General features: G+C 39.7%; 1 long non-coding RNA gene across 1 annotated transcript; it reads left to right on the top strand.

The window, feature by feature from the left end:
• The first annotated feature begins 1,590 nt into the window (after positions 1–1,590).
• On the top strand, positions 1,591–10,510 carry LOC306659976. The gene is made up of 2 exons (XR_013763508.1): positions 1,591–1,782; positions 7,808–10,510. It is a non-coding gene; the product is annotated as an uncharacterized lncRNA (long non-coding RNA).
• The last annotated feature ends 15,272 nt before the right edge of the window (positions 10,511–25,782 follow it).

Genomic DNA, 25,782 nt, shown 5'->3' with positions numbered 1-25,782 from the left:
AAATATAAAGTAGTCATAATATCACTTCCAGAAAAACGTTTTGATACTTAGCTTTTTAGGATTTTTTCTATGCATACATACCTTAACTTTAAAAAAAAAAGAAGCTTGAGATCATTATGCAAATCTTGGTTTGTTTTTTTTTTTTCTTACCTAAATAATTGAGTTATTAGGGTAGATTGATTATTGGTAGATGCCTGTCATAAAGATATAGTAGTTCCAGCAAGATATAAACCTTCTGCCCTCTCACATATGGAGCAGAGATGGCATGTGTCTCAGTTGCTCTGCACCTCTGTTCCTTCAGTGGCCTAGAGACCCAGATACATACAGTTGGCACTTCATATCCTCAGGTCCTCCATCTGTGAATTCAACCAACTGCAGATAAAGAATATTTGAATTATGTATAATATGTCCAAATACACTCTTTCTGTCATGGAAATCTAAAAAGAACAAATAAAAAGAACTGATATAGTAAGATATGCTACCAAATGTCAAATATCAGAAACTACTAGAGATGTTGAATCAAATGTCAGCTCAAAAAAATATACATTTAAGTTGAAAAACAACCTTCTTTCCATCACTTTGCCTCATTGTTTAAATTACATCCTTTTCTCATGCTGCAAGAACACTTTAGAACACATATGTGAAAATGAACAGCTGTTAAAAAAAGAATATTTGGGGGGAAATGTGTCTGACGTGTCTGCACTCAACATGTAAAGATTTTCCTTGTCATTATTTTCTAAACAAAGTAATATAATGACTAGTCACACAGCATTTACATGCTATTAAGTATTATAGTAATCTAGAGATAGTTGAAAGTATATAGGAAGATACACAGGTATATACAAATGCTATGTCATTTATATAAGGGACTTTAGCTCATTTGCAGATTTTGATATCTGAACAAGGTTCCTAGAACCAGTCCCCTGTAGATACTCAGGAACAACTATACTATCTTGTTGTTCCAAATTTCTTCAAATGTTGCCTTTGTCCACATAGTTAGAGCAAGCCAGCAGAACCCACTCACCAATCAAGCCAAAGTGGTAAGGAGACACTAAGGAAATGGACAGCAAGTTGCTTTCTCTGAAGAATGTGCCCTGGTAGTTACTCACTTATTTTCTTCTCACTTGCCATTGGCCAAAATTCATCCATTCATTCAAAATTCATCTTGTAACACTTAGTTATAGGAAAGGTTGTGAAAAGTCGATCACCCACTGCATGGTTATCTGTTGCATAACCCCAGTGTGAAAGAGTTTGTTTCTAAATGTAAGAGGGAATGAATCCTAGGGATGATGGTCAGCATCTGCCTGAAGAACATCCAGTTATGGCTTCCACTCAAAGTGCAAAATTTCTCAGGAATGCAAAGTCTTCTCCATGAGGACAGGAGGTGGCCAGATCTAGGGACTTATAAACTATAATAGGCATTAGTTTATCTTCTCCATACTTCAGTAGTGTAGTCAGACAGGATGGTTGCAATAAAAACTCCCTATTTTAGGAAAGAGTAAAGGAGAAACAGAATCATTGTTTCTTGAGAATGATGAAATCTTATTGGGAAAGAACTGGGACAAATCTCAGCCAATGCAGGACCTTCCTTAGGCTTTGATCACTGGTTTGCATCTCTGGCAGAAATGCCTTTGTCCACTGACCTCTTGGAGACTCTCTGTTTGTCCATGAACTTCTGAGGCCACAACTAAAGCAGTGTGGGAGACTATGACCTCCTTGGGGATGCACAGCTTTCCTGGGAGTTTCTTTGGGGATCAGCAAATTACAACTTCTGCAGGCCAGGTTTGTGGTTTCTTTGATCACATAATTCTTTCAAAATTCCTAGCAGTTTTCTGAACTATTTGCTTCCAATTGTTTCTATGAACATGTAAGTATAGCCAAAGGTCTTGTCTGCATAAACCTTAAGTTTCTGGACACTCATTTATTTACTCATCTCTGTATTTGGGCTCCTTTCTCTCCAGTAGCAACTTTGAGGGCATCTTAAATAATAGGCTTGCATGAGACAACAGTATGCTTAATTCTATATTTGCCGTTGGATTGGCTTCCATGATTCCATTAACAGGTCCTGGAGAAAGTCTCATAGATAAAATATTCTTTCTTTCTGCTTATGATACTGAAGCCATATAATTTTTCCAGCTCCATGACACCTAAATTACTGTACAGTTAGTAAGTTCAGATTGTAGTCCCAAATACAGCAGACATCCCTATCAAAGCTGTATTTCCTTCCATCTCTGCTTGCAAAATGGTGAATTATTGCAAGATTCATCTCCTTTATTGAAAGCAATAAGGAGCAGCCAACAGAAACCATCATTCATATTTTTGTCTCACCATTTCTTCTAGAATTCCAAGCATGGTAAGCAGGTAAACCACCTTCAAAGTTATCACAGGGACCAGTTTTATCAAATATTTTGCCATGGTTTGAGGAAGGTCACCAGCTTTCCAGACTGCAATCTCTTTTTTATTTTTTGCCAACTATCACAAAATTGTTAAATAAGAATGGTATAATTTTATGTCTCTGTTACCCCTGAAGGATACTATTTCTGATATAGATTTGTATTTAGTTACAATTCAGACTTAAGTTATTATTACAAAAGACCTCAAAATACAGTATTGCAAAATCAAGTGATTTTTCTCTCACAAAATAAGGAGTTGGGGAACTGAAAACATCTCTGTTCATGAGGTCATCCAGGGACCCAGGACTTAGAGTCTAGATGCATGAGCCAAACTTGCTCACAGATGCATTCCAGCCCAGGACAAGTGACATGAAAGTGGAGGGAAAACAGTTCCTTTCTTTAGATGATTGTTACTATCAAGTTTTTCACATCACTTCAGTCACAACTCCATTTTCAGAGAGAAGTGGAATACCATGTTCCTTTTCAGGGGTTTGTGGTGTGACCATCTACTACTAAATGTAAGAAGACTAAATAAACAGATTCTAAAAGCAATTAGAGCTCTTCCATACCAGTGCCTGATGACTATTTCTCAGTATCCTTAAGTGATTTTGCAAACAGAACTTTCATTGACTGTAAAATATTTTATCATATCCCTCTTTCATTAGTTTTTGTTTCCTGATTTATGCTGTAGTATAGGATGCCTTATTGAACATCTTTATTTAGTAGTCTTTATATACATCTCTGGATCATTTACTTAAGAGAGATAGATACTTAGATATGGAAATGTTCTGTAGGAGCACTTTAAACAACTGCCTAATTGCCATTTTGAAAGATTGTAGCAATTTGTAATTTCAGCTGCAGTATGTAAATCTACTTCCTCCCCAAATAAGCTCCAATACTTAGTATTTTCCATTTTAAAACTGTTTCTTAATTTAATACATTCTTGTCTTTGAAAGTGTTTTTACTCTAACAAGTGAAATCATCAACCTCAAATTATTTATTGACCACCTGTAAAATAGTTTCTCTAAAAGATCAAGGTTAACAAAAGGATTTTTAAAAGGCTTTTCTTGTTTTAAAGGAAATGGGTGAGGATAGAAAAGTTAGGCTGGAGCCCTTTAAATGAATTTTAAGCTGTATGTGTTTGTGTGTGTTTTCTAATTTAAAAAATAAATAGTCTCCTGGGAAATTTGGAAAAAATAGGATAATAAAAAGAAAATTAGAATCACCCCTAATTGTACTAGAATGGAAAATCACCTTTAACATTTCATTGTATGTTTTCCTATTCTTCTTCTTAACTATGTGTATCTACATTTATATTTATCTTTCACAAAATTGTTTTCTCATTGTATATATCATGTCCTAGTCTTTCTTCTTCACTTAGAAATATATCTTTCTCATGAAATCCTTCAAAAGTCTAAGTTTTAATGACTATACTATATGGTTATAATATAATAGAAGCTAGCATTATTAAACACATTAAAATAACAGCAATTGAATTTAATCCTTTTAAACACAGTATAAGGTCAATATAATAACCGCTGTGGTGACAGATTTTATTATTGTACTTAATTCTTCACACACACACACACACACACACACACACACACACACAGTAGAGTAGGGACCAGTTCTTTGCTCCTCAGGAGACATTTGGCAATGCCCAGAGATATTTTTGATTGTCACACTGCAGGGATGCTACTGACATCTAGTGTGTAGAGAGAGGCCAAGGATGTTGCTATACATCTGGTAATGTACAGGACAGCCACCCATAATAAAGAATTCTCTAGACCCAAGGTCAAGAATGCCAATGTTGAGAAACCCAACTGCAGATCATGCCCTTTACATAATTATGTGCTTTTTCTTCTTCTTTCACCCTTGGCTTGGAGATGCCAGTGTGACTTGCTTTATGCAGTATAATAAGGTGGACATTTCAAAATAACATTATTTTATTTGTTTTCACTACACTCTCTGGCTCTTCTATTACTGTGTAAAGAATATGTTCATTCTACTCTCTAGCCTAAGAGAGGAAGGTGACAGACACATGAAGCAGGGCCACCCCCACAGACATAGTTTCTCTGCAATGAGAGGCAAAGCTGTCCAACCCAATTCAGTCAACCTGCACATGTATGAGATATGATAATAACTGTTGTTTCAGGATACTGAATTTTGAAGCAGGTTTGTGCATGTGTGTGTGTGTGCATGCACACACAAAATAACTCATACATTCTATGAGAAAACCAACTTGTCCCCACATCATAAATTTAGTAACTGAAAGAGTTAGTTTTCAAACTCAGAGCTGGTTGACTTAGAGCCTACTCTTAACCTTTTGACTGTACAGTTGGCTCTATTTCCACAGGTTCTGCATTCTCAGATTCAACCAACTGCAGACTGAAAATATTCAGGGGGAAAATGTGTTTGTACTGGACATGCTCAGAATTTTTTCTCTCATCATTATTTCTTAAACAATAAAGTATATCAACTATTTACATAGCATTTTCATTGTATTAAATAACATCAATCATCTAGAGATGATTTAAAGTATACAGAACAAGTGCATAGGTTAATTGCAAATATCATGCCCTTTTCTTCCAGGGATTAAGCATCCACAATTTTTGGTACCTTAGCATCTGTTGGGGAGTGGGGATGTATCGTGGAACCAATCCTCCACAGATACCAAGGGACTACTGCTCTGCCTTTCTAACACCATTACTTAGGTAGCTCTTCTTCTGTTGAACACCTGGTTGTTTCCTGTGTTTTGTCATCACAAATAATGCTTTAGTAAACATCTTTTTATGTAAATGTTTATCTCCCATTCTGATTTCTCTAGGTTAGAATTTCTCCACCAAAGCGTATGGACTTTTTAAAAAATTCAACTGCATAATTTTTAAGAGAATTGAATCATTCAAACAGATCTATTAATTAACAAAAACTCTTATTAGTTAATTAAGAGTTTACTATGTCCTATAATTCTTATAATTTAATATAACATATATAATATATCATAAATGTGCTCTTAGGTGATGTTCAAAAACTTAAACTGCATGTGGAAATTTTCTTACAGCTAGCCAAAGGATTTTATATAAAATGCAATATTTTCATGCTTTTGTATTATTGTATAGTGTTAACTGCACTTATACCCAGTTATAAGTTGGTTCTTATGTCTTAAAGAACATAGCCCACTTCTTTAGTAATTCTTTTAGAGGAGCTATTTTTAGGAAGGAATCAGGTCCTAAAAAGTGAACCTGTCTAAACAAGAGAGTTGCTGAAGGTGACAGTGTTAGCGACCATTGTGTAGCAGTGGAGAAGTTAAAGCTGGCTGCAGCATGATGTTTTCTAGAGGCCTGTGTCTAATAAAAGGCATGTCTAACAGTGACATGTGAATAATGCTACCTCACCAGAGTAAGCCTCTGTAAAAAAGAGATGGATGCAAATGGCTCCCTAAAGCCAGCACGTGGTCCCAGAGCAGAAGTCAGGATTTATTTGCGTTGATTTTTATTTAGCATAACCACTTCAGCCCACAGAAGATCACTGTCAAAATCCTCCTCCCAGCGGGTGATGGTCAGCTGAAAACAATCCAAACACCATCTAGGTGTTCCTAAAGGGAGGGTGAAGCGGGGAGAGGTAGATCTGAGGCAAGGGACCTAACCAGGGCTTTACTGCTGGTGCTGCCCTTAAAAGAAGGCAGGGTCTGAGCTGACACCACCTCCTCTACCAAGCCCAACTAATCCTGGAGTGTCTTACACTGGGATTTTCCAGTGCAAGACAGAGACCTGAGACTAGTATGGTCCCACAGGGGCCTGCACCCAGAATGTCCCTGTGCTTGGAGCTTAAGGCCCTGTCTTAGCTGACCTAAAATTCTCAGAAATTTGATCTGGTAATTTGTGTTTTACAACTGAAGGCTGATAGGACAATGAAGCATGCAATCCATGAAGCATGGGCTGGGTGTATGCTCCGCTACTGGGACCCGTGCAGCCACAACCTGAGGTGATGGCCCCTTTTTCCTTCATTCCCATCCTTCCTTCTCCTCTTTCAAATATTCCTTGGGTAGCCCCGAGTGGGTACCATGTACACAAAGATGAATAAGACACAGTCTCCACACCAGTAAGGGAATGACAGGAAAATAAATAATTACAATACAACTGAAGAGGCTGAACCAAAGTGCCAGAGACACCCAGAGGAGGGACTGACTGACTGACATCCATGAGAGGAAGAAAAAAAATAAATCTTTAAGGGGAAGTCAATGCATGGGTGTACTTCAGATAATGAAGCAGAGAAAGAGGAAAGGCTGCCTGACCAGCATGCATAATTACAGAGGTGTGCAAATGTACATATGGTCCCTGAGGCAGCAGGTGGCCCTGTGGCTTGACTGGGCTACAGTACGCAGAACTCTGCCAGGGGACAGAAATTTCAGAAGAAAAACCTGCAAAAAGAGGCTGATGCCAGTAGACATTTTTCACTCAATCTGCTGGCATCAAGAAATGATGTGAGGCTCGGAAGAGAGTGAGTGACAGGCCGGTAACCCTGTTTTAGAAAATTGTCCTGCTGAACGCAGTGAAGACAGATTTTGGGAACCTCATAGAAGCAAGAGTCAGGTAGGAAGAGCAAACTGGGGCTTGGCCACATCAACTTGCTGACACAAAATCGACTGTTGCTCAGTTCAAACATGTTTCTCAGTCATCTTAATGACCAATTTCTGCAGCCATTTGGACCAGTTGTACAGTTGCTCTAAAGCAGTTGTTAAGTCATCTAGAAACGAAATGATTATTGATCTCGTTTTGAGCAGATCAAATAAAGGGGGGAAGCAAACCTTAAAGGGGCTCCATCAGGCTAAGAAGGGCTGATACTAAAGGAATGAAAAGTTATTATCCCAGATTCTCAGTGTATTGAATAGGGAAGAAATTGCCTGATTTTAGTACATTGTTCATGTGCCATAAATTCAGCCCTGGAGGCATTGCTGGTAAGCCAGGTATGTGTGTGGGGGGGGGGCAGGGGAAGTGGGGGTGAGGAAGGGATGGGTGAAGCTCACACCTCTGTGAGGGAATTAGTAACTAGTGGGATTTTGCTACAGAGAAACCTCTCATTTGTGTGCTGTACACTAAAGTGCCCTAAAAGTCCTTATCAGTATTGTTCTCCTTAAGCTAAGCATACAGCTCCCTGTGCTCACATTTGGCATCTGGTTGGAGGCTGGTTTGTGGGAATTGCAAAACATTATTTTTGCCACCGGGAGCCCTTCAGGGGCACTGGTCAGGCCTGGGCCTATTTGCTTATTATGGTTGAACTGCCTTAAAGGGGCAACTTCTCATGTTCGAGAAAAGAGGTAGGCTTTCTGTGTCTCTTTAGGTCAGTTCAGCTATGCTGCAATAACAAACATCTCCAAGTTAAAAACAAGAGTTTATCTTCTGCTCACTCTACAGGTCCATCAGGCATCAGCAGAAGTGTCTGCCTCACCTGGTACTCATTTTGTCTGCTGCTCAGTATGCCAAGCCCTGAAGTGATAGGTCTTGCAAATGAGAAAGTTTCATTCATGAGGGACAAAACATGAAGAGAAGCAGTCCCTGATTCATAACTGCCTTCCCAAGGACAGAGTTTAGAGGAATTTGTGGGATGAAGAAAACAAGGCAGTCTAAGGTGTGGGGAAAGGTAATTGGAAAAAAAGAAAGGAGAGTAATCAATGGTCTGAACAAACATAAACAAATTTCATGTCTCTTTATAGGATGCATGTTTTGAAAAATGGTGGTGTCAGTGTGATCTAAGCGTGGAGTTTTCAGTTCTGTGACATCTAAAGGTCACTCATCAGACAACTAAGCAGGGTGCAAGTGAAGGGTTGGTGGTTTCAACCAGTTTGAGACAGACGAAAAGCAGCTTCCAAGTTCCTGAAAAACTACTTCAACTATTGTTACCATAGTGACTGTACATCAGAGGAGTTACTAATAGCAAAGCTAATGGGAATATAATGCTAAGCAAGGTGACCTCTACCATTTGTGAAAAAAAACAAGTAAGTAAAAGCAAGTGAGGCTCAAGGGTTGATTCAGGTTTTCCCTTAGTTTTACTTACTCTAGAACCCAAGATATGGGAAGATATGCCATATATAAAGCTACTGCTTTCATAGCAAAGGAAAGAGACCAGTAGAGATTTTTGCACCAGAAATCAAATGCTCCTGCTTAGGTGTCACTTAGCCTGCAAACCATGGTCTAGAACTAGTTATGTGAGCCCATCCGGTAAAGACGTGCAATTTGCCTTTAAGTGGGAAAGAAGTTAACTGAATGCACATGAAGTCTAATAGCTGCTATCACACCTTTCAAAAACTGATGTAAGTGCCTACTGAGCTGAAGCCCTGGGAAAGCTTCTCACCGTGTCTTGCATGAAAAGAAACAGGTCTCAGAGGGGCTGGTACCCAAAGACCTTGAGTGTGACAGCTCTGCTTTGTGACCTGCACCTTCTAGCCCTCACTCACTTTCCACATGAGTATACACCTCACCTTCTGCCAACCAAATGAAGCGAATTACCCTATCGAAGTTCAAAGGAATCCCTTCTGCAGGGAAAAACATCACTGGACTATACTTTTGACTATTAGGAAGGGTGGAGAACTGCCTCCTGGGGTGGCATAGGGAATCAGGAAAACATTGCACCTGCCATTGGTCCTCATCTCTCACATCTGTTTGCACCCCTCCTTCTCCACTCCCCCTCTCTTGGGGCCCCCTTCCTCTCTTCAACTTCCCAGTGGTTTCATATTCCTTCAGTGTACATCTCATCTTGCCAAACCCATTCTATTCCCCCTGCTTCTCTCTCTGATCCTTTACCTGCTGAACTCCTGTCCTTACTTTAGGCATTACTTCAGCTGTCATCTCCTTGACATCCTCTCCAAACTTCCTGGGATGGATACCATGCCTCTCTTCTATATGCCCAAAGCCTCAAAGGCATATTTTTATATTACCCTATGTGGAAATTTAGTCTCCTCTTCAACATTTCTAGAAGTCAGGAATTCTTTGGTTCATCTTTTTTCCTCCACTGTCTGTTTGACCCTAGTAGATGTTGAATAAATACAGGACTAAATTGCCACAAAGCCTCTTGGCTCAGGATGGGGGCCCTCAGATGCCCTGCAGAGGCCTCTCTTGCTGCTTTCCTCTGGATGGAAATTTCAATCCAGAGTCAAAGTTTCAAGGCTGACAAGGTTGTGGCATTTTTGAAATATGGCAACACATCTCTAATTCCTACAAGAAGCACTATACAACAAATGGGTTTCTGCACCAGGAAGACTATTTCCATCGTGAGAGTTGAAAGTTTCCTGAGCATAGCCAACTATGTTTATCATTCCATCCCAGACCTTTGTTCTGGTGTCAACTCGTCATGTGCTAAATGAGAAGCAAAGGGTAAAGGAGCAAGAAGATCATGGGAATCTACTGTCAAAAGGGACTTGGACAGCTATGGGTTCACATGAGTCCTGCCTATGAACTGAGTAAGAAAGTAAGAAGAGGAAAAGAGATGCCTGTTCTCAGAAGAGTTGCTCTGTCAGTTTAAGGCATGCAGCTCTTGTTGAAAGAGTAAAACTAGCCAGATCCCCTGAACTCCAATTCCCAAATCACCCAATCATACTGGAGTGAAAGCTACCCCCATGAGAATTCATTCTCCTGTTTGTCAAAGCTTCCACAGTTTCTTTTATTAGCTAAGGAAGTCACTGTTGAGTATTTCAAATAAGCAATAAGCCAAATTTGTTGCTTGCCCAGATCCAAAATAACTCTTTGAAATTAGAGGGACAAGAAGAAAAGGAGTTAACTCTGTTCTGCAAAACAGGACATATGTTGACTGTTCTAAAGACAAGAATGTTTCTTACTCTATGATGAGAGAGTCTAGTTAGTCATATGGAAAGCTGATAATGTGTTCCTGTTCTTCATATTGGACTTATTCTGTATGTCCCTAATAATTAGGGCTAGGGATATAGCTTAGTTGGTAGAGTGCTTGCCTTACATGCACAAGGCCCTGGGTTCAATCCCCAGCACAAAAACAAAAACAAAAACAAAAAAACCCTAATAACTTATGTTTGTCTTTGGAAGGTGTGTGGTTGATATGTATGTATATATGCATGCGTGTGTGCGCGCACGTGTGTTATTTAATAGTTACTCACTGAAAAACTAGTAGATGACAGAAGAATGCCTGCAACTCCTACTATGAGGAGATCTTGAAGGGAACTGGACTAGGTGTTCCATACTCTGGACCTCTCTGTAGAACTCAGAATACAAAGAGCTTTCTACCCATACTCCTGCCTCCACCAACAACTCCAGACTTGGTTGAATGACTTGCAAGACCAGAGACTCAGGACTGCCTGGCATGTGTCAAAGTTAAGGAGATGTGCCACTTGTAAGCATGTGCTAAGATGGGAGATGGTGTTTTCTGATAGCGTATGTGTAGGGGGGAGGTTTGACATATAAGAACTAGACTAAGGAGACACTCACACTGAGGTATGCAGAACCTAGGACAGAGAAGTAACATTAGATGTTTGGGATGTTCATGAAAAGAACTTTAAGAAGTGCTCAACTCCTAGGTGCTTTTGCTTTAAAACACGGTGTGTTAGTAGGGTAATACTAGCTGCAATAACAAAGAATTCCCAAATTATTATTTTTATTTTTTAATTTTATTTGTTCTAATTAGTTGTACATGACAGTAGAATGCATTTATACATTTTGATAGATCATACATAAATAGAGTATAATCTCCTATTCTTCTGATTATACATAATGCAGGATCACATCAGTCATGCAGTCATACAGGTACGTGAGGTAATAATGTCTGTTTCATTCTGCCATTTTTCTTACCTCCATACCCTTTCCCCTCCATTTACTCCCCTCTACTTAATATAAAGTAGATCTACTCTTCCCTATCCCCTCCGCTTATTGTGAATTAGTTTCCACATATCAGAGAAAACATTCAGCCTTCAATGTTTGGGGTTTGGCTTATTTCACTTAGCATGATGTTCTTTAACTCTAGCCATTTACCAGCAAATGCCACAATTTCATTCTTCTTTAAAACTGAGTAATATTATCAGTGGCTTAACACAATACAAGTTTACTTCTCACTTATTTAGCAGGTGTTACTGACAAAGAACTTCATGTTTCCTCTACATGAAGATTGGGAGTTCTAGTCTCCTCCTATCTTGTTTGCCAGGTATTCCTTGGACCATCAAAGTCTGCCACTCCCAGTCTGCATAGAGAGGAAATAATGTTTCTTAACCCTCTTGGCTTGGTTGGTGGTAACATTTTACTTCTACTGGTGAGAACTTGTCATGTGGCTCTATGACATGGGCCTTAGAAAATGGAATCCCTGGCAAGGTAACCACTTCCCATAAAGAAGAAGCACACACTTTTGATGGACAGGTAGGTGTTTGCAGCCTAGGTCTGCTGGAGAAAATGTAAATATATAGTCCTTACTCAGTGCTATCAGTCTTCCAAGTGGTTTGGTAAAAGGGTTTAAGGATATCCAAATGTGGAATATGATGCCTCTGAAATCCAAATTTGGTCACCAATATTGGGACATTTTCCTAGAAATAGGGAATTTAAGATGTTGCATCTCGTCCTATATCTTGAACTCTCAGAAGTTTGAGACCTTGTACTACGTGAAATTTTAGAATGGACCATTGATCTGAACCATGGCCAATCCCTGGAAGATGACCCATGTGATGTCTGAGGGTGGGGTTTCCTTGCTCCTTAGAAAGGACTGTGAAGGGACAGTCCCTTTCTTCCTTGGAACATCATCACATCTGGTTAGGATGGATGAAACTGCTGGGATCATTTTGTTACCATCGTGAAGGTAAAGCCAACATATAAATAAAAACAGAACAGAGACAAAGATTCAGATCAGGAGCCCTGACACACTTCGCCAGTAACCACAGTTTCTGCTGGGCTTTTTATTACATGAGGAAACCAATTTACTAATTTTCTCATGATTGAAATCACTATGAGTTGGGTTTGTCTATTACTCGCAAATAAAATCAAACTAAGCTATACCTTCCAAATACCTGTGGACACCCACCCACCCACATACACACACCCTATCCACCTTCTCTAACCAATCCTTGCTGTGTGAAGTGCTACTCCATAGTGAATTATTTCTTTAACTGGGGAATTTTCTTTCTACCATAGTGCACATATCATTTGGAGAGTCTCTTGAAGTCTTTTTAAAAAAAAAAAAAAGTTAAAAAATTTGTTCAGTATTTATTGAGTCCTTACCAAACTTTCAACACTCCATGCTGGAAGAATGATAGCATAAAATACAGAATAGGGATTGTCTTTAAAGGTTTCTTTTTATGAGAATGAAGGATTATATAGGCTCCCATCTTCTTGGTCTCTTCTCACTTTCACCATGAGGCTCCCCATACACCAATCTGCTCCATCAGGCAGAGAACAAAGTATAGACAAGCTCAGCAGAGAGGGAAAGGATGAATTTGGCTCTGAGACTAATTCATTGATGCTCAGAGGACATTTTCACTTTGCCTGCAAGAGGAAGAAGGTGATACATTGCAACTGTGATATATGGGTACTTCCCTTCCACCTTCCCCCTTCTCTTCTATTTTAGAAAAGGAAAAGATGAAAGCAATAAACTAATTCTCAAGGAGGTGAATCCAGAGTTCAACAGGAGAAAAACCATTTGAAATGCCAAATCAAAGTAGAATTTATTTTATCTTATAGTTTTTTAATTAACTGGCAAAATTGCATGCATTTGTCATGTACATCACGACGTTTTGAACTATAGGTTCACTGTGGGTGGTTAAATTTAGCTAATTAACAAATGCATCAGCTCTCATAGTTATCATCATTTTGTGTGTGGTGACAAAACTTATCATCCACTCTCTTAGCATTTTTCCAGAATACAATTTTTAGCCATTAACTATTGTCACCATACTATCAATAAATCTCTTGTACTGATTCCTCCTATTTGTGATTATACATTGTTTGTACAACATTTTAATGTGAATATGTGAGACATTGGAGAGGTCAGAGCAAGAATTGACCACTCTGACTCTCTGAGTCTTCCTCGGAAATGATTGCTGATCTGGAAATTGGCACCAAATCCTCAGAAATGATTGCTGGCTCTTGGAGGATGGGGACGATGATAAGGAATGAGAAGGTGTGGGAAAGCAGCTCAGGAAAGCTGCCAGAGGTCCATCGAGTCACACAGTATTGCTTGTCTTGTTAGAGGACAGAGAGATGTGAATGGTGGGAACATAAGGTTAAGAGAATAATTCTGTAAAATGGGCTGACTCTCACATGCTTTCTTTGCCAAGAAGCAATTTACCTGAAGCCCTACCTGGCCTCTGTGGCTAGGGTATGTCACATTCCTCAACAAACTACCTGTTATCTGCAAGGAAATGCAGGCAGGAAGAAACATTGACAAGAGGAACCCAAGTTACTTTGAAGGGAGAAATTTTTGTGACCCTTTCCATAGACCAGATTCCAGAAGATAAGAATAATTCCTCCTAATCATAAAACCTGTAAAAATGATTAAGAATGCAATTAGAACATGTCAGTATGGGTCAAGATGACCCAGAGTTGTCATGGCAGTGGGGACCTGAAAGCCAGTCATCTTGCTGTCAGTCAAAAGTCAAGAGGTGAACCTGGGTAGTACTCTCTGGAAACTTCCCTGGGATCCCCAATAAAACTGGAGTGTGAAAGAGGCACATTGTCTCTCTCCTCTCTGAGAAGAACTGCTCTCTTCCTTCAGAGTGTACCCTTTCCCTTTTCCTATCCCTTCGATAAATTCATTCCCATTACTTCGAGCAATATGTCTGAAATCTCTCTGACTTGATCACAAGACCTGGGGTTTGAAGGTGGTCTTCGGGCTGCCTCCGTTTCCTGGAAAGCCTCAGCTCTGTAATAGACTGACCAGCTTCACAAATAGAGGCACTCTTCAATCCCCATCATAGTGTATTCTTGTGTGTGTATGTGTGAAATATGCAGATGGATTTAATATAACAAAGCACAAAATGTTTATCAACACAATTTTAGGATTATATATAGAGAGATAACATTAAAAAACCTAGACTGGTGTAGATTCAGAGAATATTCACAATTGTATTAAAATATTCCTCCCTTTCAAAACTACATATGTGTGTGAGGCTGAATTTTCTTCATATACTTGACTCAAATATAATAAAATGGACTGAATATAGAAGCAGATGAGAATACAGCTATCTTCTATTAATCCTATTAACACTTCCAGTCTTAAAAAAAAAGAAAAAAATCATAAAGAACACACACAACAATCTTCCCAGAAACCCACAGATAAAAATCTACATTTAAATGTGCTTAACATATTTTTAAACTAAGAGTTCTTTAAGGTTGAGAATGTAGCACAGTAGCAGAGTGCTTGCCTAACATGCTCAAAGCCCTGGGCTCAAATTCCAGTAACACACACACACACACACACACACACACACACACACACGTTTCTTTGATTAGTTTAATCAAACAAAATTTCATTCAGATCAAATATGGTATAAGAAATACATTAAAATTTAAAAGTATTGTCAATTATTTAATGCAGAAGTGGCATCACAGTTTCTTGAATGATTAGTCACAGATCTTTGGAGTTGTCTGCTAAGAATCAGGCTATAGCTGAATGATTATAGTCAAGTTGAAAGTAGAATAGAGCAGGTAGATGTGGGGAGATGGTAGAAATATGCAGATGGCAGAATTGATAATAAAAATATCACAAGATTTTCTCTAAGATCTCACTTTAACTGTTAAACTTTTTGGAATCAGAGGTCCCTGGCAATAGAGTAGGTGCTAATATAAAGCTTGTTGACTAGCTAAATAATTTTAGGTTATCATCTCATTTACTGTTACAAAACCGTATTTCCTTTTCTTTTGTCTCTCAGGCACTACTTATGTGTCTTAATAACTCCAACATTTTTAGTCTAATTACCCCTAAGTTTCTTCCTTTGAAACATTTGCATTCAGAGAAACATATTAACGGATGCTACAGGAGGTAGTCAGTGGAATCAGTAACCATGGGGTGAGGGGCAAGAATTTTAAAAATAACCTAGTTTCTTTAAAAACTAAAAAGAAAACCAAAAAAGACAAGGTTGCAAAGATTTAATAGGTGCTATCAATTAAATAGGACATATGAAACTTTTTTGTATTTAGATTGAAATAACTCCAGAAAGATAATTCTGAGATTATCAGAGAGATTCAAATACTGATTAGACATTAGATAAAACAAAGAAATTATTAATTGTTCAACATACTCAAATAGTAATAATTCTTTAAAAGTCCTTATCTTTTAATAATACATACTAATGTTTTATAGCTAAAATTACAATGTCTTGAATTTGGTTTTTTTTAAAACATCCAATAGGTACCTGCATGAAAGTAGAGCAAAGGGGTGGAAATTAAACTTGACTTGTCATGTGCTAACAACTGTTACAATTGGGTGATAGGTACACAAGAAGGGCTCTGTTTTTCTACTTTTTACCCATTACATGATTACATGGTATTTTTTTTTTTTTTTTTAGTGAAAGTACTTCCTAATTTATGACTTTTATTGAATTAGTTCAGAATTCGGTATTCTTGTTTGATTTTATCTTAGTGATTTGACATTGAAGAATCTAAGATTAGGGAATAATCTTAGTCTTTAAATTCAATTTGATGAACTTTTGAAGAATTCCTACAACAAATACAGCATTGGTACATGGTGTTCTTTATGACATATGTGCACATTTATTATTTTACTTGAACTCTCCACAACTCAAAAAGTAGGCGATGTGGCTATTATTATTTCAATTTTATGGAAAAAAAAGAATTGGAGTTACAGAATAATTAAGTGTTTTATACGAAGTTATGAAATGATTATTGAAGAGATAGGACTATATTTCTGATCTCCCAATGTAAAAATGACTTCCCTGTCATGAGATTATGGATAAGACACTACACCTGAGAAAGTTCTCAATGCAAAAATGGCCCCCTGGTCTCCATCCTTTCCCTGACCTCTCATCCAATTTTATGTAGCTCCAGTAAGAAATTGGGATGAGAATTCCAAGGTGTCATACCACAAAGAATGGGCTGTGTTTGCTCATGATTGACAATGGTGAATTCACCAATCATGTATTCAAGGAGTCTGTACTGTGTTCCTCTCATTTGGAACTCAGCTCCTTTGGGAACACAAAAGAAGTACAGAGAATAGACTCTCCCAGTACTAAAGTAGTTCTTACTTCTCTTGAAAGCAAGAGGAAGACTCAGGGAGTAGAGATAAGACATGCCTTATGATTAAAACACGAAACACAATGGGAACTCTCAGAAGGAATGGATCACTGCTGGATTCATGGGAGAGGTGGAGCTAACTCAAGCATTATGGTGAGAACCTGGCCAGGTGAGAAGTGGGAGGACATTTCAGATAGACCGACACCAATCATATTGTCTGTGACAGCAGGACTGCAGAAGAAAGCCCTATAGTCTTATATTCACACTTCCACACACATTCCAGATGTCACTTAACTTTTATGAGTCTATGAAATGGTATAATAACAGTTGCTGCATAGAAATATAGTGAGAACTCAGAGAGATTATGTCTGAGAAGAACCATAATGGAATGCTCAGTGCATAGGAGTAGCATGTCTTACTATTACCCAATTCCCAATGTTTAACCACAGACACATGCTAGCACTGATCTCCAAAATGGAAAGAAACAAGTCCAGATGTCTTAACTGTTGATCCAGGCAAGTGAAAATACATTAATAGACTATTGATAATTTTTGACAATTTAATGTAATGTAGTACATAAGTCCTTTATAGTAATAAGAAGAGAAATTGGGGGGTTTTCGTGTGTGTGTGTGTGTGTGTGTGTGTGTGTGTGTGTGTGTGTGTGCGCACGTGTAAATGAAACCAAAATTTTGAGATGAGACTAGATTCCCTGCTTTGTCAACTTCCTTCTGGGTTCTTGACTCACATATTTTGGAAAATAAAATCCACAATCACAGAAGGGAAGAGTAAACGCAGTAGGATTTATTTAAGCAAGAAGAGTGAGAACTCACACCACGCAGGAGGGTGCCTGATAACAGAAAAACCCATTTTGGTTTGCTAGCTTGGGAGCTCTTATAGTTCTGGGTAGAACTTGGAGCAAAGTCTGCATTAAACAGGCTTTGAAAACAGGACCAAAATCATTGATCACAATCATGTAAAACAGGCATTGAAAATAGCAACAAGACGATGACTTTAGAGTTTTAATTCTTCTTCTCAACTTCCCTTTGGGTTCACCTCCATTTTCTGTTCACTTCCATTCCCATTTTTCTGCCTCCACATTTGGTTTCTGCATTTGAACAAGACCTCAATTGGGGTTCATCATTTTTGATTGCTGACCTCTGATTATTCTTATTAAGACAGATGACAACATTGCTACCTTTAACAGGGCAAAATTGAGTGGTCCAAAGGGACAGGCCCAGGCACTCAAAATGTAAGAAGCTGGAGATGGAGAAAATAGATGTACTTCTCAGTATGCTGGGAAGGAATTCATTTTTGGCCCTGAGGGGCACCCATAGGGGTCAAGTTCCTGAAGGGAATCATTGAGGAGAAATAATGAACTCCATAGATTCTTAGTTGAAATGAATCCAACTAAAAAATGATTAACAAGAGAAAAATAAAAAGAAGTTCATTAACTTGTTTATTTTATATATACAAAGGAGACAATTTGAGAACAAGTAGCTCTCAAAAAGATGACTCTGAATTCCAGCTTACAAAGTATCTTCCACTACTACATAAAAACAGTAAATTTTCAGAGAAATGACAAGGCAAAAGCTTTTCTCCATCTTCTTCACTACCACTTTCAACTCAACAATCCCTCATATTTTGGGAAGTCATATTTTGATCTCTCAGAGCATTTTCTCTAAATGAAAGGGAGATACTCAACTATGTAGAGGGATTCTGATGAACTTCAGGAATCTTTTTACTGACTGATATGCAAGTGTGGACTAGATCTGAACTGTTCATGACAGTCAATAGGAGGCTTAATTCTGCCACCAGCAAATTTTTCTCTGCCCTTTCATATACATCATTCTCTTCTCTGCTAAATACATCTTGGACAGATTTTTAAAATACTTATTTAAAGTAGATTAAGCTGGTCTGCCCCAGGCGTTTCAGGACCCACAGGCTGGTAGACTCAGGACATTGAATGAGTCTTTCCTTCCAGGGAAGGAAACTCCCTAAGTCCCCAGTTAAGATTATGTCAGAAAAATTGCTTGATTTAATGACATTCTAACAGATAATGAATTCAAAGGATTTTATTGTAAGTCACAAATAAGAAAGGCTTTCTATTTTTTTCTCATTTCTTTATTTATTTATTTTATTCTATTCTATTCTTTTATTGTTTTTTCTATTTAGTTTTCTAAACCATGTTTGTTTCCTTCCCTGTGATGGTTAATTTTTGGTGTCAATTTGACTGGATTAAGAAATACCCACCTGGAACTGGTAAGGCATTATCTTGGAGTATGTCTGTGAGCATGTTTCCTAGGTAAGTCTGAGTGGACTAAGCAGAGAGGATCCACCCTCAATATGGGAGGGCATAGTCCAATTGGCTAGACTCTAAGATGGAACAAAAACAGGAAAGGCAGACTTGTCTCTCTCTCTTGGAGCTAAGATACACTCTTTTTCTCCTGCCCTTAGACATCAGAACTCCAGGGTCTTCAACCTTTGGACTGCAGGACTTCACCTAGTAGTCTCCCAGGTTCTCAGGTCTTCAGGCTTGGATTGAGCCACACTATTGGCAACCCAGGGTCTTCAGTTTACAAATTACTGGTCTTGGGCCTTCTCAGCTTCCACAATGGCATAAACCAATTCCTTTAATAAATCCCCTCTCAGGTACATAGATAAATCCTATTAGTCTCTCTCTCTGGAAAACCCTAATACATTCCCTTTAACCATCTTTTTCTAATTTAAAAAAATTAAAATCAAATTCTTGCTGTCCTGTTGGACCTGAATCTTTACCATTTCTCAGGCCAGTAGATACACTACAGACATTAGCAGCCTGCAGGTCTGGGCTTCTCAGGGACAATATTTCAGACTTTCATTGGAATTCTTAGGTTATTATACTGTACATGCACACACACACACACACACACACACACACACACTCAAATATATCTGACTTTGAATTCCTTTCAACAATCCATTAAAAACACCCATAGCTGGTTAAACAGCCATGCTGCAAGGATATCATCTTCACCTAAGCAGTTCCATGCTCAGGGGACATTTCAATTAATTATCTCTGCTTACTCTCTTGTCGATGGCAGAAAACAAGTTGTCAAGCCATTTTTAAAAAATTAACTCTGAGACTCTTTGTAAGCTCATGACCCACAAATGACAGAGACAGGAGATGGGAAGCAAACCCAGATCAGTAAGCTTTCCTTTATTCTGCAGCAAAGTCAATCGATCAGGCATGGGAGGGCTCATTTTCTGGGTATGGAGATGGCCTCCAGGTTACAGAAGGAGTCTGGGTTTTATAGTTTCATTGGAGACTGGTGCAGTTTGGACAGTCAGGGACCTAGTTCTGCAGGTTAAAATTCTAACTCAGGAAGATTGTTGTAAAAAGGTTGAAACCTCATCACTGGGAAAAGCTCACAATTCAGTGTTCACTGCTTATCTCCCTTCCTCTGGGATCCATTGTTACCTAGAGCTTCACTATTTGTTTTTCTCCTTCCTAGACTCATCTGCAGTGGGGAAGGAGAAAAGTCCAGGGCCCAGCATTTTCAATATTTGCCTCTTTCCTTCAAGATCCACTGGAGTCGGGAAGGGATAAATGTTTGCTTTTGGTGGAGATGCTGGGGATGGACCTGGGAAGGGATGGAAGTTTGCTTTTTCCCCTCAGGGCCCATTGTTATTGGGAAAGGATGTACTAGGAGAGGTTTAATGTTTGGCTAATTTCCCCTCCCTCCTCCAGAGCCACACTGTCTCTCTGTTTTTCTTGGGGAGCTGTCTTGTAGGAATATTATTTTCCATGGCCCTTCACTCTTTGCTTTGTTTAAGGTGTGCCTTTCAAACTGTATTGCTTCTTCATCTTATTTTCTAAAATCTGGAAGAATGGTGAGATGTCAAGGGTTAGGAGGGAGTGGCAGATATTAGATACTGAATGGGCCAGAGAGGCAGATAGCCTCCCCTGTGGGGCAGATTCTGGAAGCCTCTTTGCGATCCTGTCCTTGAAACTGAAAAGCTTTTACACTCCATGTTAATTTGCTATGGGTGCCATAACAAATTACCACAAAATCGGTGGCTTGGAAAAACAGAAATACGTTCTCTCAGTTTTGGAGTCTGAAGTCAAGGCATTGGCAGGATCATGCTTTCTCTGGAGGTTCCTGCAGGTTGCAATCTAAGACACAGGCTATGAACAGCAAAAGGCAGCTCACGGGGGAGAAGTCACTTCTCCCCACTCTGAAAAGCTGGTGCCTCATTCCTTCAGCCGATGTGCTTTTCCCAAGCCCCTAGGGCATTTTGTTTCAAAAGCACATAGGCCCACTGCCCAGAGCTCAGATTCATTCAGTTCCAAAAGCTGCAATCTCTTTTCTTCATTAACAAGATCAGTTTCAATGTGCTTTATTATTGAATTCAATGGCAATGTAGCAACAGTAGGAAAATTTTGAAAAGCAGAAAACATTCATAATCCCACCTCCCTAATACAACAACATACTCATGTTTATCTGCTCGCTCTGGGATTGTCTCCATGTGTTCACACTTTTAGAAATTTGCAGATCAAGGAATTTGCATCATTCTGTATTTTACTTGTTCATTGTTTTCCCAATCTCCAACTCTTCCTAGTAGGTTCTCTGCCCCTCCCCAGAAGCTATGGCCCCAAAAAGTTGGATAGCAAGGTGACTGGCCCAACAAGTTAGGACTTAGACAATATCTCTTGGAAAGTATAGTACACAAACTGGAGACTGCCCCCCACCAAGGTACCTCCATGTCCTGAACCCCAGAACCTGTGAACACTTAGAAAAAGTTCTTTGTAGATATAATTCAGAATCTTGAAAAATCATCCTGGATTATCAGGAGGACCCTAAATTTAATGACAAGGATCTTTATAAGAAATAAAAGCAGAAAATAGACAGGGAGAAGTGAAGAAGGGCAGGTAAGATAGAAGCAGACATTGGAGAGGCACAGCTACAAAGAACTTCGAGAGCCACTAGAGCCTGCAGGAGGCAAAGGACTCTGCTCAAGAGCCTCCAGAGAAAGCATGACCCTGCCAATGCCTTGACTCCAGACTCCAGACTCCAAAACTGAGAGAACGTGTTTCTGTTTTTCCAAGCCACTGATTTTGTGGTAATTTGTTATGGCACCCATAGCAAATTAACATGGAGTGTAAAAGCTTTTTAGTTTCAAGGACAGGATCGCAAAGAAGTTTCCAGAATCTGCCCCACAGGGGAGGCTATCTGCCTCTCTGGCCCATTCAGTCAAGGATCATTAGCACCTGAGGTTTCTTCTTACACTCAGGGCTCCCTGGTATGTTGGCCTGTATCCCCAGCCACCTGAAGTTCTGGTTCATTTTTGAGGATCCTATCAGTCTCCATCCAGAGCTGAATCCCAGTTTTTGAGCTGTTGTTTACATACTAAAATCAAATCCACATTAATGGCCTTCAGACCTGAATAGACCTTGAGCCTCACACCTAAGCTGCACTCCTATCTCATTTCCACGCGCACTCCCTACCACTCCTATTCTATTGATCTGACCCTGAACTTAGATGAGACTCACATTTTGGATTGTGAGTCACCTGTGTTGACGATGTAGAAATTAGGGGAATTGAATGTGCCGCACTTGTACCTTGTACATATCTGGTATTCTCTGGGGGTATTTTCACCCCAGCTGTTCTAGATGTCTTCCTGAACTTTGGATAAACTCATCTAAACTCCTATCCCCATTTCAAGATTCAATTCCTCATTTAGGTATTTTCAGTAAGTCTTATTTATTATTTGTGTTTCTCATGAAGTTGCATGTGAACTTTTCTCCTTTCATCTATTAGGGTTTAGGATATGTTCCTTCTAAACTTGAACAAGCTACTTCATAACTGACCCAGGTATCCCAGCACAGTATGATGATTACTTTTATGTCAACTTGACCAAGCTAAGGGATGCCCAGATAGCTGGTAAAACATCATTTCTGAGCATGCCTTATGAAGGTGTTTCCAGAAGAAATTAGCATTTGAATCACCCTTACCAATGTAGGTGGGCATCATCCAAGTCATGGAAAGGTCTAAATCATACAAAAAGATGTGTAAGACCTAACTCACACTCTTTGCTTAAGCTGGGGCATCCATCTTCCCCTGTCCTTGGACATCAGCACTCCTGGTTTTGTCCATATCTAATAATATCATATTGTTCCTACAAATATCCAGAACACAAGATGCAATAACAGCAAGCTTCTGCAAAGAAAATGTTCCAACATAAAAGAGGAGAAGGGAGGGTAATGACTAAAAAACAGAATTTTTAAATTACAAAAATAGAGAAGTAAGAAGTATCATAAAAATCTTATTAATCAAAAAGGTAGTTTTCTGTTTTATAGCTAAAACCCAACATTCACTGTGTATACATTTTATTATATAAAAAGTGACACAAGGCTAAATCATCATAATGTGAATCAATAACTAATTAGCATTTATAAATGCAGCTACTGGGAAACATATTTCAATTTCATCGCAAGGAAGCTTGAGAATCAATTAATAAAGCTGGAGTGGAAGTAAGGACATATGTTGCCTGCCTCTGCTGACTCCACAGGCATGGTTGGTTTGCAAGTTAAGTCAAAACTGTGCCCCCAACATACAAGTATAACCTGATGCCACTATCCCAAGCCAAAACAACAAAATACACACACAGAGAAAAGACAAGGTCCAAGACACTCAGCTTCCCACCAGAGTCAATGAGGAAATGGTCATTTGCTCTGGATATTTTTCAAGATGGCTTCAAGGAGATGGAGACAAAAGGAGAGGGAGGAAAGAGGGAAAGCAAGGACACTACACAAAACTGCTGCACACAGACAGAAGCAGCGCAGCCAGCTCCGGCCCACCCCGCTGCCAGCTCCGGCCCGCCCGCAGGTTGCTTCAGTGACCAGCACAGGGTGCCAGGGACTCCCCCAAGCAGCCCAGCCCCCTCCGGCAGGAAGCGCCTATCTAGGCTAGCTTCCCGGGGCAGACCGCCCAGTGAGAGCCTCTCGACGCAGAGCCAGCCACAAGTCCCCAAGCCAGTGGAGATATTCGACACACAAGTGGCTTCTGGGACCAGGGCTGGGCAGCCAGAGACCTCTCCAGGCAGCATTGTCCCCCTCCAGCTGCAGGCTTTTTCCACGGGGCGATCCAAGATGGCGGACTAGAGGGTGACTGCATCTCCAGTCGCCCCAGAATGCAGGATTCAAGAAGGGGAGGCATTGAGAGACTTGGACTAAGATAGAACCATGGGGTGAGTCTCCCCCACCCAGCGAAGCTCAGCTGGGCGGCAGGCCCGGATTCAAGTGGCTTAGTAGAGTGGGACAGGGCAGATAGCGTCTCCCCCAGGCAGCTCGGTGCAGTCTGGTGGTGGGCTCCACCCACAGGGACAGATCCTCCAGCCTCTCGGAACAGGCCCCCCAGTGAGAGCCCTTCTGCACAGAAGCAGCGAGGCCAGCTCCGGCCCGCCCCAGCCAGCTCCAGCCCCCCCCCCCCACTGCCAGCTACAGCCCGCCCACAGGTTGCTTCAGTGACCAGCACAGGGCGCCAGGGACTTCCCCAAGCAGCCCAGCCCCCCTCCAGCAGGAAGCGCCTCTCTAGGCTAGCTTCTCGGAGCAAATCACCCAGTGAGAGCCTGTCTACACAGAGCCAGCCACAAGTCCCCAAGCCAGTGGAGACCTCCAACCTACAACCAGCCTCTGGAACCAGGGCTGTGCAACAAGAGACCTCTCCAGGTCTCTCTCCCTGGAACCGGTAGCGGGCTAGGGGCAGCATTCTTCGGAAGCACTGCATTATCAAATTAATCCAAGACCTCTGGCTACTGAAGGCTGGTAGGTGATACACTGGAAATCTACAGGGTCACTATAAGCCAATAGAGGAAATCTACAATATCACAGAGTCCCATTGACATCTGACCAATATGAGAAAACAAGGGAAGAAAATGTCCGAAACAAACCTAGATACTATATCAATAAAACCCAATGACAGCACAGCAGAAGAAATGTCCGAAAGGGAATTCAGAATGTACATAATTAAAACAATCAGGGAAGCAAACGAGGAGAAGAAAGAACAAATGCAGGCAGTAAATGAACGCACTAATCAACAGTTAACAGAAGCAAAAGAGCATTTCAATAAAGAGTTAGAGATACTGAAAAAAAACCAAACAGAAATCCTTGAAATGAAGGAAACAATAAACCAAGTCAAAAACGCCATAGAAAGCATAAACAATAGGATAGATCACCTGGAAGACAGAACTTCAGATATTGAAGACAAAATATTTAATCTTGAAAACAAATTTGACCAAACAGAGAAGATGGTAAGAAATCATGAACAGAATCTACAAGAATTATGGGATATCATGAAGAGGCCAAATTTAAGAATAATTGGGATTGAGGAAGGCTTAGAGAAACAAACCAAAGGAATGAACACTCTATTCAATGAAATAATATCAGAAAATTTCCCAAATCTGAAGAATGAAATGGAAAACCAAGTACAAGAGGCTTATAGGACTCCAAATATGCAAAATTACAACAGACCTACACCAAGGCACATTATTATGAAAATACCTAACATTCAAAATAAAGACAGAATTTTAAAGGCCACGAGAGAAAAGAATCAGATTACATTCAGGGGAAAACCAATAAGAATATCAGCAGATTTTTCAGTCCAGACCCTAAAAGCTAGAAGGGCCTGGAACAACATTTACCAAGCCCTGAAAGAAAATGGATGCCAACCAAGAATTTTATACCCAGCAAAACTTACTTTCAGATTGGACAACGAAATAAAATCCTTCCACGATAAAGAAAAGCTAAAGGAATTTACTAAAAGAAAGTCGGCATTACAGAACATTCTCAGCAAAATATTCCATGAGGAAGAGATGAAAAACAACGATGTAAATCAGCAACGGGAGGAACTAGCCTAAAGGAATAGCCAAATAAAGGAGAAACCAAATCATGTCAGAAAACAAAAATGAGTCCAATGAATAGGAATACAAATCATATCACAATAATAACTGTGAATGTTAATGGCCTGAACTCATCAATCAAAAGACATAGACTGGCAGAATGGATTGCAAAGAAAAATCCAACAATATGCTGCCTGCAAGAGACCCATCTCATAGAAAGAGATACCCATAGACTGAAGGTGAAAGGATGGGAAAAAACATACCATGCACACGGACACAGCAAAAAAGCTGGAGTATCCATCCTCATTTCAGATAATGTGGAC

Source organism: Sciurus vulgaris (genome assembly GCF_902686455.1).
Source record: "Sciurus vulgaris genome assembly, chromosome: 4".
NCBI lineage: Eukaryota > Metazoa > Chordata > Mammalia > Rodentia > Sciuridae > Sciurus > Sciurus vulgaris.
This window is presented reverse-complemented; position numbering and strand designations above follow the sequence as displayed.